Here is a 13483-nt window from a genome sequence, read left to right as displayed (position 1 = left end):
CCATCTATTTGAATGAGGGCCACTTTTCTTCATGTCCTTTGCTTCTTCCTTTGGGCTGTTGTCTTTTCCTTATCTTCTGGACCAGATATGTCCAACCTCTGTAAGGTTAGGGTGTTGTTCATCCACAAACTCTAACTAAATTAAATTACATTTGTTACTATTATCAACTTGAATGAGAAACGTAGGTATTTTCTGTGTCCCTTTTCTCCACCACGCCAAGAAGTTATACCAGATGCTTGCTGAGTAGGATTTCTGAGAATAATTAAGAATAAATTCTTTGTGTGTGTGTGTGTGTGTGCAGACAAGCATTATTATTTTTTATTTTATGGACACTTGTGCAAGGATGAGGAAGAGCTAATGAGGACATTCTGGCCAGTTGGAGGCCAGCAGGATGACATCAGGGTGGCCTTCCATGGGTGCCTGGTGGGCAGACTGAATGCCTTGAGATTGCAGTTTGCACCAGTTGGGGGTTCGTTGAAACTGGAAGGGCTCAGAGTATTGCACTGCAAAGGAGTTCAGGAAGGTGATGAAGGACAGCTGCAAGGAGCCAGAAACAGTAATGGTACCCACGAGGTCATAGGCTATGTGGTGTGAGTACTGCAGGAAGAATTTCCTGTCCACTCTCACCTGGAAATCTGACTCCTGCACCAGGAAGCACAGCTCAAAGAGCTTCCCCTTCTTGCAGGGCATCTTCGCCATCCTCTCCTCAGGCCCCCGTTGTCCTTGCTGCTTCGCGTTGCAAACCACAGACCCTCCTTCTTCAAACCCGGGATTGAAGGGGAAGGCAATGCCATTGCCACTGAAGCCAGTCTGAAAGTTCACGATGATCTTACTTGCAGAAGAGTGGATGGAGCCCTTGATCTTGATCTGAAGTCCTCAGTCAGCCCTCCTTGGATTTTTCCAGTGAAGGGGAAGACCAGGTTCACGTATGGAGCTTGGGTGCTGATGAAAGCCATGTCTTCTCTCTCGGGAACCACAGCTACTCTCTTCCTCATAGATCACTGGACAGACTGCTGCACAGGGCCTGGAACTAATTCTTAATTGCCATGAAGAATCAATTCTTTTTGAAATTATATTTATAGATATTCAATTTCTAAATTTTTTATGAGGGATTGTGAGTACATGATGTGTGTTTGTGTGTGGTGTATTCATATGTGTGCGGTAAAAGTATGTGTGCAGTGTGTGTGTGAGTTTGCATGTGTGGTTTATGTGTGTGTGGTGTACGTATGTATGTGTGCTACAAGTATGTGTGTAGTATATTTGTATGTGGCTGTGTGTGGCTGTGTGTGGATGTGTGTGGTGTTTGCGTGTATGTAAGTGAATGTGTGGGTAGTGTGTGTCTGATGTGGTGTCTGTGAGTGGATGTCTGTGTGTATTATGTGTCTGTATGTGGTGTCTGTATTTGTGAGTATTTGTGTGTGGTATATGTATATGTGTGTGCTTATATATATAAGAGTATATATGTATGTGTGTCAAAGTACATGTATGGTGTCTGTGTGTGGTGTTTGCATGTGTGTGTGTGTGATGTATGTGTTTATGACTGAGTGTATGGTCTAAGTGTATGTGACTATGTGTGTATGTATGTGTATGTGTGAATAAATCTCTGTGTGTGTGGTCTATGTGGCCTTCACATGCACACGGCGCATGAGCACACACACACAAGGTACTGTCTTTAATTGGCAAGTATCTGTGTGACCTCTTCCCAGAGAATTTTAGAGGCATCAAAAATGTACCAGGCCAAGGGGAAACTCTCCTGTGAGCCCCCAGGAAATAGGGTCAATTGAGGCACTCCCCACAGAGCCTTCTGTACAACAGGTCATTAGAAGGAACGCCCACAGAGAGGTGGGACTGACTGTGAATGACTGCTCTTAATCAGCAGGAAGCTGAACAGCAGCCTTGATTTCCCTTGTGCTGTCTTTTAACCTTGTGCCTAGTGGGCTGCCACAGTGATCCATTTGCCTTCACAAGGGCACTTCCACCATCATGAGCTATTTCTGCACAGCCTAAGTGAGATGGTACAGGTGGGCTCTGCGGAGCACAGCACCTGGCCAAATGACTGTGGCACTAACAAGGCTCTCACAACGGCCCTTCAGGTGCCTTCTTCTTCCACTGGAGCTGTTTCTGCAAGGCCCAGATGCCTCGCAGTTGCCGTTACTTCCCTGGTACAATTCGGAAAAGGAGAAAGAGGGCAATGACCTCAGAGCACTCCACTTGGAGGCACTTCTCCATCACCGTAGGAAATGGGATTTTTTCCCCCCTTAGTAGTGATACCTGTGAACTTTTAAAGTACTGAGTGTGCATACAGCCTTGTATTCTGCTATCGCTGATGCAATTAAGCGGGCAGTATCCACCTTAATGAAATGCATGGCGAGTCACAACCGAAGAGATGTGATCAGCACTGCTCCTCAAGGCTTGGTTCAGGATGAACGGAACCATGGTCACATTTATGTCAAAGAAGCTGTGTGTGAGTCAAAGGAGCTAAGTATAATGAGTGTTGGGAAGGGCAGGGATATAAAATGTTCATCTTTTATTAATTGCATGCATTTTGTTTAAGAAGATTATTTTTCCTGGCTTGGGCGGGTATTGTGGAATTATTGGACATAATTTTGAGAGCAGTTGGCCTGTGGCAATTTAATGGTATTTTGCAAAACTCTCATTTTGCAAGCTGTTCATATCAGCCTCCTTCCCCTGGTGTTTTCTGTAACTGCAAATCACTTCCAAGGACCGTGGACCCAGGCTGGCATTTCACTCACAGCTGCTAAGGGTTCTTAAGCTCTCAAGTAATGACTGCTTCGTGCAGTCTCTGTGGGGATGCTGCTCTGAGAAGGAGCAGGCTACCGACAATAGACAACATTCCTGGACACGTCCCTGGCCTGTGGCCCTGGAGACCGTCACTCTGGACTTCAGACGTAGCTTGACTACAGTCTTCTAATAGAATTGCAAAAGAAAAGTGACATTTTGGCATTGCTGTTGTTTTTATCATTTGCTTTCTACACACACGTGCAATTAAGTTAGTAAGTTTAGAGGCAACAGTATAAGTTTGGGCTTTCATTCACGATCTCACTCTTAAGAATTATCATTAGAAAACTATTGCAGCCAGTTAATAACATTCCAAAATGTTTCCATGACATGTTTGTAGAGATTCTACAAGAAAGGCCCACATTCAAATACGTTTAACAGTCTCAATGGCCTCTGCTACTAGGAGGCTCTGCCATAGAGACTGAAGAGGATACCCACTAATTAGATGATTTTCCTAGCCTAGGGGGAGGAACACCAACTCACCCGAAAAACTTTAACCAAAATTTACCCTGCCTACAAGATGTGAAGGGATTAAAGATAGAGCATATAGAGCAGAGACTGAGGGAATGCCCAACTAATGCCCAGCCCAACCAAAGACCCACCCCATCGGAGAGTGCCAACCCCTGACACTATGAAGGTTGCTAAACTTGCAGAGAGGAGTGTATCAGAGCTGTCCTCTGAGAGGCATTACCCAGCAGCACCTCAAAACAGACGCTGAGACTCACAGCCAAACATCGGGCAATGCGTAGGGAGTCTTGTGGGAAAGTGGGAGGAAAGAGAAAAGGACCTGGAGGTGACAGGAGCTCCACAAGAAGACCAACAGAACCAACTAGCCAGGGCCCAGAGGGGCTTGCTGAGACTGAAGTATCAATCAAGGACCATGCATCAACTGGACCTAGGCCCCCTACAGAGATGTAGCAGATGGGCAGCTTAGGCTTCACATGGGTTCTCTACTAAGGGAAGTGGGGACTGCATTGGACATGAACTCACTTGCCAGCTTTTGATCACTTTCCCCTGGCAGGACTGCCTTGCCAGGCCACAAAGGGAGAGAGCAAGCTCAGACCTGATGCAACTTGATGAACTGGGGTGGATGGGAAAGGGAGTTCCCCTTGGAAAACGGGAGGAGAGAGGGTGAGGCTGGGAGGGGAAGAAGGATGTAAATTGAATATAAAATAGATAAATACATTTTTAAAAAAGTACATTTAACAAATGTTGGATTAAGCAAAATTAAATTCATTTGTAAAACAAGGATTTAAAAGTAGTCTGTCTTGGACGTATAGAGGAAAGAGTTCATAATGCAGTACAAACTTTCTTTGCATTTGGACCCAAGCAGGGACTCCCAGGGCCCCCCCCCCCTTTTATCATAGCTTCAACCTTGTCACTTGTAAACTGGGTATTAATATGGAATGTGCATGTGTAATGTGCATAGAAGGTGTTTTTAAGATTTATTTTGTTTGTAACTATGTATATGTCTGTATACGGGTATTATGTACATGAATGCAGGGCCCTTGGAGGCCAGAAAATTGGGCTGGAGCTACAGAAGCCAGAGTTACAGACAGCTGTGAACCGCTGTCAGTGGATGCAGGGCACAAACTCAGTTTCTCCCAAAGTCAGTATGGGCACCCTTCAGGAAGGAGCCATCCCTCCAAGCCTGAAGCTGTGTTTGTAAAACAATATACAGTTGTCACACTTGAGCACTGTACTTCATTGTGAACATAGAATAACTTTGTATGGATTTTCCTATGGATCGGTTCAGGTCAGAGTTCAGGTGCCTTTGCCAGATACCTATGCCTCGTCAGGGTCAGCGTTAGTTGTCAGGATTATGACTTGTGATGTCTTTGAGGGCTGTGAATGAGGGACAATGCTCTTGTTAACTCCCTGTTGCTGAAGTAAGGGATCACAAATATAGTGGGTTTGCCACTCCTTAAGCAGAAGAACAGCAAGTTACTGGGCCCAAGGCCCCACCTCTTATTAGGCGTGGGATTCACACACATGTCTTTCAGAATGGCTTAGGACAAAACACCCCTTACCAGGGTACTGTGTTCTGCATGGCTTCCGGTATTCACTTTCCTGAGATGACAGGGTCAGACACACAGAAGAAAGGCCGGACACATAGACAGAAAAGCTAGGACCAGGTAGGGTGTTCTCCATCTCAGCTGGAAGGCACCAGCTGGTGCCTGGAACCTCGGCACACTGATTTTGGATATGTGAATGAAGGAGGTAGGTTTACAGCAGACAGCTGTACAAGGAGGCCAGTGTAGCTGTGCTGACAGGAGGTCTCTGTCAGACAAGTCAAGCCGCAGTGGTCTGGAGGAGGAAGCTGTGCTTGGTCGATGGTTTCTGCATACACTGACAGCATTCCCACTCAGATCACAAGAAGGCTTTGCCGTCCTGCTGAGCTTCAGGGGAAGGTTTTGCCACTCCCATGGGTCTGAGGCATTTGGGTTCCTTGGCATGCAGTACTCATGTCGACAGTACACATTCACTCAGGGGGTCCTCTGCTACCCACGGCACCAGAAGAAAGAAAAAAGAAATGCGTCCTAGAAATTTCATGCCATGGGCCATGAATATTTCACAAAGATGCGGCAAGGATTCTGCCCGGTGGGAGTGAGTGGCTTCTCTGGACTTCCACTAAATGCTTTTCTGCCCTTGAGTTTGTCTGTAGGTGGGAGTACATCCTTCGAGTCTGTTGCCTAAGCTCAACTTATGAATAATATATTGAAACAAATCTGGAATCATTTTCTCTGTTTCTCAGAGCTTACATCTTATCCATGTTAACACAGAGGCTTAACGGGGCCACGACTAACTGGGAAAGAGGTCTCCGCTCCCGGGCGCGAGTGCTAGCTTATTTTTTCTCAACCGTGCATCTGTCTCAGCATTCACTTTCTTCTCTGTTCTGGGTGTCTGACCAGAAACAGCGTAGGGGAGGGACCGAGTATTTGGCTTATACTTCCAGGTCATAGTGCATCACTGAGGGAAGTCCTGCCGGAACTCAAGCAGAAACCGTAGAGGGTATGTTCTGTGACACCCTTCAAATTCACTCTAAAATCAGTTTATGAGTCAATAACTGCGTGAATGTTAGAAATTCTAAGGGCTGCAGAGATGGCTCAGGGCGTTTGCGGCCTTTACAGAAGACCTGAGTTTAGCTCGGTGAGTGGCTTAGAACTTCCTGTAACTCCAGCTCTAGGAGAACTGATGCTCTCTTCTGGCCTCTGCAGGCACTGCACACACACACACACACACACACACACACACACACACACACACACACACTTAAAATATTCAAAACATCAAATAGTATGTTTTTTAATATTATTCTTTCACTTTAAATTTTTGTGCATATGGATGTGTGTGCATGTTCACATGTGAGTTGTGCATTTATCTGTGCACGTGTGTGTGTGTGTGTGTGTGTGTGTGTGTGTGTGTGTGTGTATGCATGTGAAGACAACAGGGCAACTTTTGTTGCTCCTCAGTAATTTTCTGCTTTGGTTTTCAAGACACGGTCTCTCACCAGCTATACCAAGGAGGCTGGGTTGACTGACCAGTGGGCCCTGAGACCCACTTCTATTGCCTCTATTTCTCCAGTGGCGGGATTACAAGCATACTACACCACATCTAGCATTTTTACAGGAGTTTGGGGCTGCAACTCAAGTCTTTATGTGTGCACAGCAATCACGTTGCAGACTGAGCTATTTCTCCAGTCCATCATATTTGTGTTTCTCTAATAAGGAGAGAACTGGTGTTACTCAGAATTGGAAATCATTGTGCTGACTCATGAACTTGATTTCAGAGTAACTGAGAAGGGAATCATAGAACATATTATAGCATGCAAGGCTGCTAATGGCATAGTTAAAACATGGATGTTTAAAGGAGAGTCCTGGCTTATCCATATCTTCTCTTTTGACCATAGAACAGTATAGACTGCCTTGGGCTTTGTCCTCATCACCTTTTCCTGCCAGCTTAGCATAGCCTAGAGACATCAGAGAGGGAGGTCTCAACTGAAACACTACCCGGATCAGTGTCTATGGGGATTGCTTTGATATTAATACAGGCAGCACTAGCCCACCGTGGGCAGCACCTGAGCATGTGGTCCTGGGCTCTATAAACATGTGCCTGAGAACAAGCCAGCAAGCAGTGCTCTTCCGTGGCTTCAGCTTCAAGCTTCTGCTTGAGTTCCTGCCTTGACTTCCCTCAGTGACTGTGACCTAGAAGTGTAAGGCAGATAAGCCCTTTCCTCCTTAAATTCTTTTATCACAGCAACAGACAGGAAACTAGAACAGGTTCCATCTGTGAGATGGGAAGGACAGCAGCCTGGGAGGAGGAGGAGGAGTGGGAGGAGGAGGAACAGAAGGAGGAGGAGAGAAGAAGAGAGAAGAGGAGCAGGATGAAGAAGAAGAAGAAGGGAGGAAGAGGAGGATGGGAGGAGGGACAAGGACGGTAGAGGACTTCAAAGCCAAAGCAGTCAGGAAGTCATCCCTTACCTGACTGTTTTGGCCACTGTTCTCTTCAGCAGTGTCAGTGATGAGCCTCGAGTCTCCCTGAAGAGATGAGGAAGCAGCTTGAAGCAAAGATAACCGGTGTCTGACAAGCAGCAAGGACCAAATAGCAGGGTTCCTCCCTCTTGCATGATTATTCCCTGTCTGAGGACAGAGGTGTCAAAGAAACTCTAACCCTGCTGAAACCAGCTGCAAGTTTCCAAAACCTGAGGGCAGTTCCCAGGGCACAATGCTGAGCCGGAAGAGGGTACCCCAGTCACTCCAGAGCCCTGACTGTCCCTAAATCAAGCAATCCCACAGACTGAAAATAATGTTTTTATAGCTCAGGGTCCACTCTGCAATTTCATGAAGTGGGTTTTAGCAGCTATTACTGGTATTACTGCTGGGAAATTGGCTCTAGAGATGGTGGCCGAGAGATAAGAAGCAGGTTAAGGGCAGATCAGTCTAGTCTTGGAAGGAGACAGGGATACGAGCCTTTTCTTTCCTCCTGCTGGCATCTCAGCTGCTGGGGGACATGCTCTGCAAGTACCAGTGATCTGAGGCATCATAACAGGGCAATTTAGACTTAAGGAAGGTGCCAGATGCAGACAGGGCACACAAACTGGGCATCTAGGGTACAAGGTTTATGAAGGCATTGATTTTCACACATATACCAATGTGGAAATGGCATCTGTGGGGCACAGGCTTCCTTAGCACTCGAGCCCTTAAGTCATTGGTGTTCTAGCCCTGGAAGGTAGGTCACATGATATGAAATTTTCAAGAAAATAAGGATAATATCATAAACACCTCTTTGTCTTCTTCATCATCATCATCTTCCTCCTCCTCTTTCTCTTCCCCCCCACCCCTTATTAAGAAAATAAGGCTGGGAAAACTCCAGATGTTTCTTCAATTAAACAATAATCAATAACAACTTTTCCTCTTCTTCCTCCTCCCCTTTGTTAGTTCTTCAAGGTAATGCTAAATGCAGAATGTTTTATGAGTACTGGTTGGGTCCACAGCAAAATGAGAATTTTCTCCCTGTGGCAGGGGCAGGGGGAGCTAAGCAAATGTCTATCCCCATACCTCTGAGGTCAAAAACAGTGATGAAACAAAGTTGGATTCCACTAAAGTTCACCCCGCAGAACCAATGAGTTCATTAGGCTGACTTACAGAGCAAAGGGTGAGGATTTGCAGGTAGGAGCTCAGGTGACCCTAAAGCATTCTCGCTGGCTGGAAATTCTGTGCCCAGTAGGGCTGAGGGCTTCCCTATGGCTGCACAGATGGTGCCCCATCCCCCTAGCTGCCCCCAGCCTATGTACTCTAGCTACAATATGAGCCCGTGAGGCAACAGCTGGCTACGAGGAGGGGCTGGATACACACAGGTGAGGCTCCTGCCACCCTTCCCACCACCCTTCTATTTAGGGAACATCAATGGTCATTAAGCCCAGCTGTGATATTTTGCAAGCAGCCACATGCATGAAGTTGACAGTAATTTGCTACAAATGATATTGCCATACAAAAGATGGACAAGGTTTCCATGACAGAGGCAGACATACTGAGCCTCCATAAACACTGTTCTTGTCCCACTGGACTTGTCCCATGGTTGGAAGGTCATTCAGCTCAGGAGTTTTTCTTCCAGACCTGGGTCCTTCACACATGGTTCCTCAGGAAGATGATGTAGATTTTCGTCTTTGATGTCTTCTCCTTTCCCACCTTCTGGGTCTGACCACAAAGTCTAGTGAATTCTGTTTCCTGATGGTGATGTTATTTGGGGAGCTGGCGGAAACCTGAGGGGCTGGGACTTGCTGGAAGAAGTGAGTCACTGGGGGAGGTTGAGTTTAGTCTCCATCTTTAGGATCTCTGTCTCTCTCTCTCTCTCAGCCACCATGAGGTGAGTATATCTCTTCCACTATGTTCTTCAACAATGATATTCTGCCTTACCACTGTCTAGAAACAACGGAGCCACTTAACCATGGGCTAGGAAATATGAAACCATTGTGGGAGCTGAGGACTCCTTAAGGGAATGTGTAAAGAGTGAACATGTATTGTTGACATGGGCACAGCTACATCAAGGACCAAGGCATCGGACCCATTGGAAACTGGCAAAGCCTTTCCTCAAGGTCAGGCTCAGAAAACAAAGCCTTCCCCTATTCCAAGTACCAGCGTTTACTAGCTGACCCATGTGTGTAAAACCTAACAACCACATTCCTCTTCCTAGATATTTCCAGCCAGAGACACCTCCTACCCAAGCCAGGTAACTCCTTCCCCTATTGTATACATAACAAAGAGATGGTGAGATTCCATGTAGCTTTGGGAGTTGGTACCACTCTGGACACCTGGTAACATCTTAACTCTGCCAGAAGTCCTAAACCAGAGTCACCCCTATGTAGTTCCTGGCATATTTCAGCAGCCCCATGGTAGGCTCACATTACTGGGCCTTCATGCCATGCCTGGATGGAATGTATTAGTTACTTTTCTGTTGCTATGATGAAATACCTGGAAGTATTATAAAAGTGAAAGTTTATTTGGTCTCCCTGCTTCTGGAAGTCATATTCTATCTTCAAAGAGAAGGGTCAGTGGGACAGCTCTTTCCATGGCAGCAGGAACAACAGGCTCCTTCCTGATTCTTCTTTACCTTGTCTCTAGGGTCCACTAGTCCTAAGTCTGTTTCTCTAACTTCCTAGAACCCAAAATCTTGGCACATAGTCTATCTATAAACAATTCCCTCTGTTTCCATGCATCTTTAAAGCAATTAATCAGTTTTCATTGTATTTATATGCCTCAATGTTTTGCCAATGTGCATAGAGCCTGAGGAGGCCAGAGAGGGCACTGGCTCTCCTGAAACTGAGGTTACAGATGGTCATGAACCACCATGTGGTGCTCACAACTGAACCTGGATCCTCCGCCATCACTGTGTCCCCCGACCCCGCAGAACTGCAGTGCCCACGGGTTGGTAAATGTGGAGATGAACCACTCCAGAGATGGTTTCGGGGAGCAGTGTCTGCTTTATTGTACGTGACCAGCTACTTACATAACAGAAGCCTTTTGACTGTGATTGGTTAGCGCATTACATGGGCTGGACACTGAGCGCTCACACCACCATCGTCTCTGAGCAGAAGAAGCGCAGAGAAGGAGATGTGGAGAGTACAGACTCATCACCAGGCCAGCTACCTGCTGCTCATGCTGCTTCAGAATTCAGTGTTCTGACTTCTGGGAAGGCTCCGGAGCATGGTGTGCCCTGCTTCTTACTTAGAAGTGAAGTAGGCCAGGTAGGCCAACTGCTGCAAGAGCGGCCAGTGATCTTAGCCACTGGACAGCTTCTTCAGCCCCTGTTTCTATAAATTTTACTTGAGCAGCTGACAGGAATGGCTGTGATATGACTTGGTGGCAGGCCATATGCTTTGCATGAGGAAGGCCCTGGGTTCAGTCCCGAGCATTCTTCAAAATAAACTTTTAAGAAGTGAGTCAAAAAAAAGTATCATATTATAGTAGAACAAGCACAGAGATGATCTAAAGTAAAATCACACTAAGTGGTGAAACAGGGAGTAAAATGAGACACTCTGAGCACACTGAAAGGCATCCCAGCCACTGAATTTAAAGAAAAAAAAAGAAGCAAACGTTTAAAGATTGAGAAACAAACAAACCGTCCTTGTATGCAGGTGTCGTGATGGTATATGAAGGAAATACTAAAAAGCAAAGATATTTTTCAATCAATGAATAAGCTTAGTATGGAGACATGGATCCAATAACATTTGCATCTTTTTCCCCAGAAGCAGACGTTTAGGAATTAAATGAAGCAATGTTGTCACTTACAAGGCAATGAAAGACTCAGACACTGACGACTACGTTTAATGAGAGCTATCTATGACTTCTGCAGGGCTCGCTGAAAAGCCTCATCGGGATGAATTTCAAGGGATCTGAGAAACTGGGTGCGTTACTTTCGGTGTTAAAAACTTCCCGTCGTGAACCTGCTAATATGGCAGTGCTGGGATTCCGAGCAAGACCTCAGAGGAGGTTGAAATCAACTCTAAAATGTATATGAAAATGCAAAAGGTGAGGAGCACCGCGGGGAGGAAACGTGGAGAAACTGATTTGATCTGATGAGAGTCTGCCCTTCTCACAGCAGTGTGGCACGCATGAGGGGCTGCGCAAGTCTGCGCTGGGACCACAAACATACAGGTGTACAAGCAGCTGCTCTATGGCAGCGGCGCCACCAGGAAGTGGTGGAAAGGGTGCTGTGCCATCCAGTTACCACGCATGGCAAAATTTATGATTTGACATTCTGTGCGCAGGTGAGATTCAGATGAGTTTTATATTCAAAAGATGAGACTCCTAGCAAGCAAGGACTTCATATGCAGGGCACGGAAAGCGATAGACACAGAGTCAAACACTGATGAATTAGATTTTGTTAAGACTTGGAACTTCTATTCATCAAAATACCCCACCGAGAATGTGGACTAGCAAAGCACGGAGCAGAAGGAGAGATGTTCACATATGTAGTTGACAGAGTCTCCTATCTAGGGTATACAGAAACTATGAAACAGGTATGTTGTAGGCGTCCATGACCCCATCTCTGGGAGGCTTGCACAGGAGAACCCTGAGTTTGCAGCTAGCCTGCGCTAGACTGAGAAATTCTACCACATAAGTATTTTTTCTTAAACCACAAACAATAGAAATATATACCTGTCAGGACAAAAAAGATTGGCAAAACACTGGAAGAGACACTTTCAAAAGTTGAGGAATGAGTGTTGAATTCCGAAGGATCAATAAGTGCATCAAAATGTTTCCAACCTCATTAGTCACTGGGACCAAAACTGGCTAATGATTTTCAAGCCCCACAAATACCTACCATTGGTTAAAAAATAAATACATTCTGGGTAAGTGAAATTGTTCCGTGATGGTGGGAATCAAAGTCACACCAAGAACTGTGGGAAATGATTAGGCGTTATCCCTTAAAATTAAATGTTATAAAATTCTGAGCCAGCCACTTTATGTATGAACCAAAATACACATACAGGGAAGTTATTTAGGGGTGGAGTAGCTCAGTGGACCAATGTGTGCTTAGCATGCCTAAGGCCTTGGGTTCAGTTTCTAGAATCAAAAAGGAGGAAGAGGAGGGGGAAAAGTAAGAAACAAAGAAGAAGGAGGAGTATGAAGAAGATGGGAAGGAGGGAGGGAAGGTAGGAAGAATGAGGAAGGAAGGAAAGAAAGAAGGAAGACAGGAAGGAAGGAAGGAAGGCAGGAATGAGAAAGGGGGAGGGAAGGCAGGAAGGAGTGAAAGGGATCTGGGGAGGAGATGGATGGGTAAAGAGCTTGCTGGGAAAGCATGGGGAGGGGCAGAATTTGGCTCGAAGCACCCTCATAAATCCTGGCAGGTGTGGTGGCCACCTGTAGTCCATGTGCTCAGGGATGAGGAGACAAGTGAATCCACAGAGCTGCCTGGGAGCTAGCAAGCTGTGGGTTCCAGGGAGGGACCCTGCTTTGACTTATAAGGTGGAAAGCAATTGAGGAAGACACCCAACATCATCAACCTCTGTCTTATAAGCATGTAAGCACACACACACACACACACACACACACACACACACACGCATGCAACCCCCTCCCAAAAAAATATATATATATATATAGAAAAGAGAAAAAGGGGTGGAGAGAAAAAAGTTAGTAACCACATCATTTAAACTGAGTTTGTGAGAAACAAGAGCCTCACTTTATAGTAGGAGCCCCAGAGACGCAGAGTAGCACAGTCCAGCACCACCCCAGAGAAAAAACAAAAATGGCTGGTGTACCACTTTGTTTCTTCTATTCCTGATCACATACATAGCCCACTGCCCTCATCCCCCGATGCCTGAGTGTGCACTTTATTGGTTGAGTTCTTCACAGCAGAATCTCCTTGAACGAGAGTATCCAGCAGCAGGCAGCAGCTGCCAACCAGGGAAGACAGCGGCCCTGTGCCTCCTACTTGTCTTCAATTCTCTGACAAGCTCTGTGCACACAGCATACTGAAAAGGGACCATGGTTTGTTTCCTACAGCTGCATGCCAGCCTCAGCCCACATGTGCTGATTGGGATCTCAGACAGACCATATGCAATGAGAGTGGATGCATCCTGTTGCAGAGAGCAGGTAGATGGGTCTACCTGCTCAATGTGCACAGAAGCTGGGCAAAGCCAGGCCAGATTCATGAAGTTCAGTGCAGACAGAACGGGCAT

The 13483-nt window shown here is 46.1% G+C and overlaps 1 pseudogene; it reads right to left on the bottom strand.

Annotated features, from left to right (window-relative positions):
• Positions 1-354: 354 nt before the first annotated feature.
• On the bottom strand, positions 355-956 carry LOC110550766 (galectin-9-like; annotated as a pseudogene).
• Positions 957-13483: the final 12527 nt, after the last annotated feature.

The sequence above is a fragment of the Meriones unguiculatus genome, chromosome 4, assembly GCF_030254825.1.
Source record: "Meriones unguiculatus strain TT.TT164.6M chromosome 4, Bangor_MerUng_6.1, whole genome shotgun sequence".
Classification (NCBI taxonomy): Eukaryota; Metazoa; Chordata; class Mammalia; order Rodentia; family Muridae; genus Meriones; species Meriones unguiculatus.
Note: the sequence above shows the minus strand (reverse complement) of the source record. Positions and strands in the feature narration are given on the sequence as shown.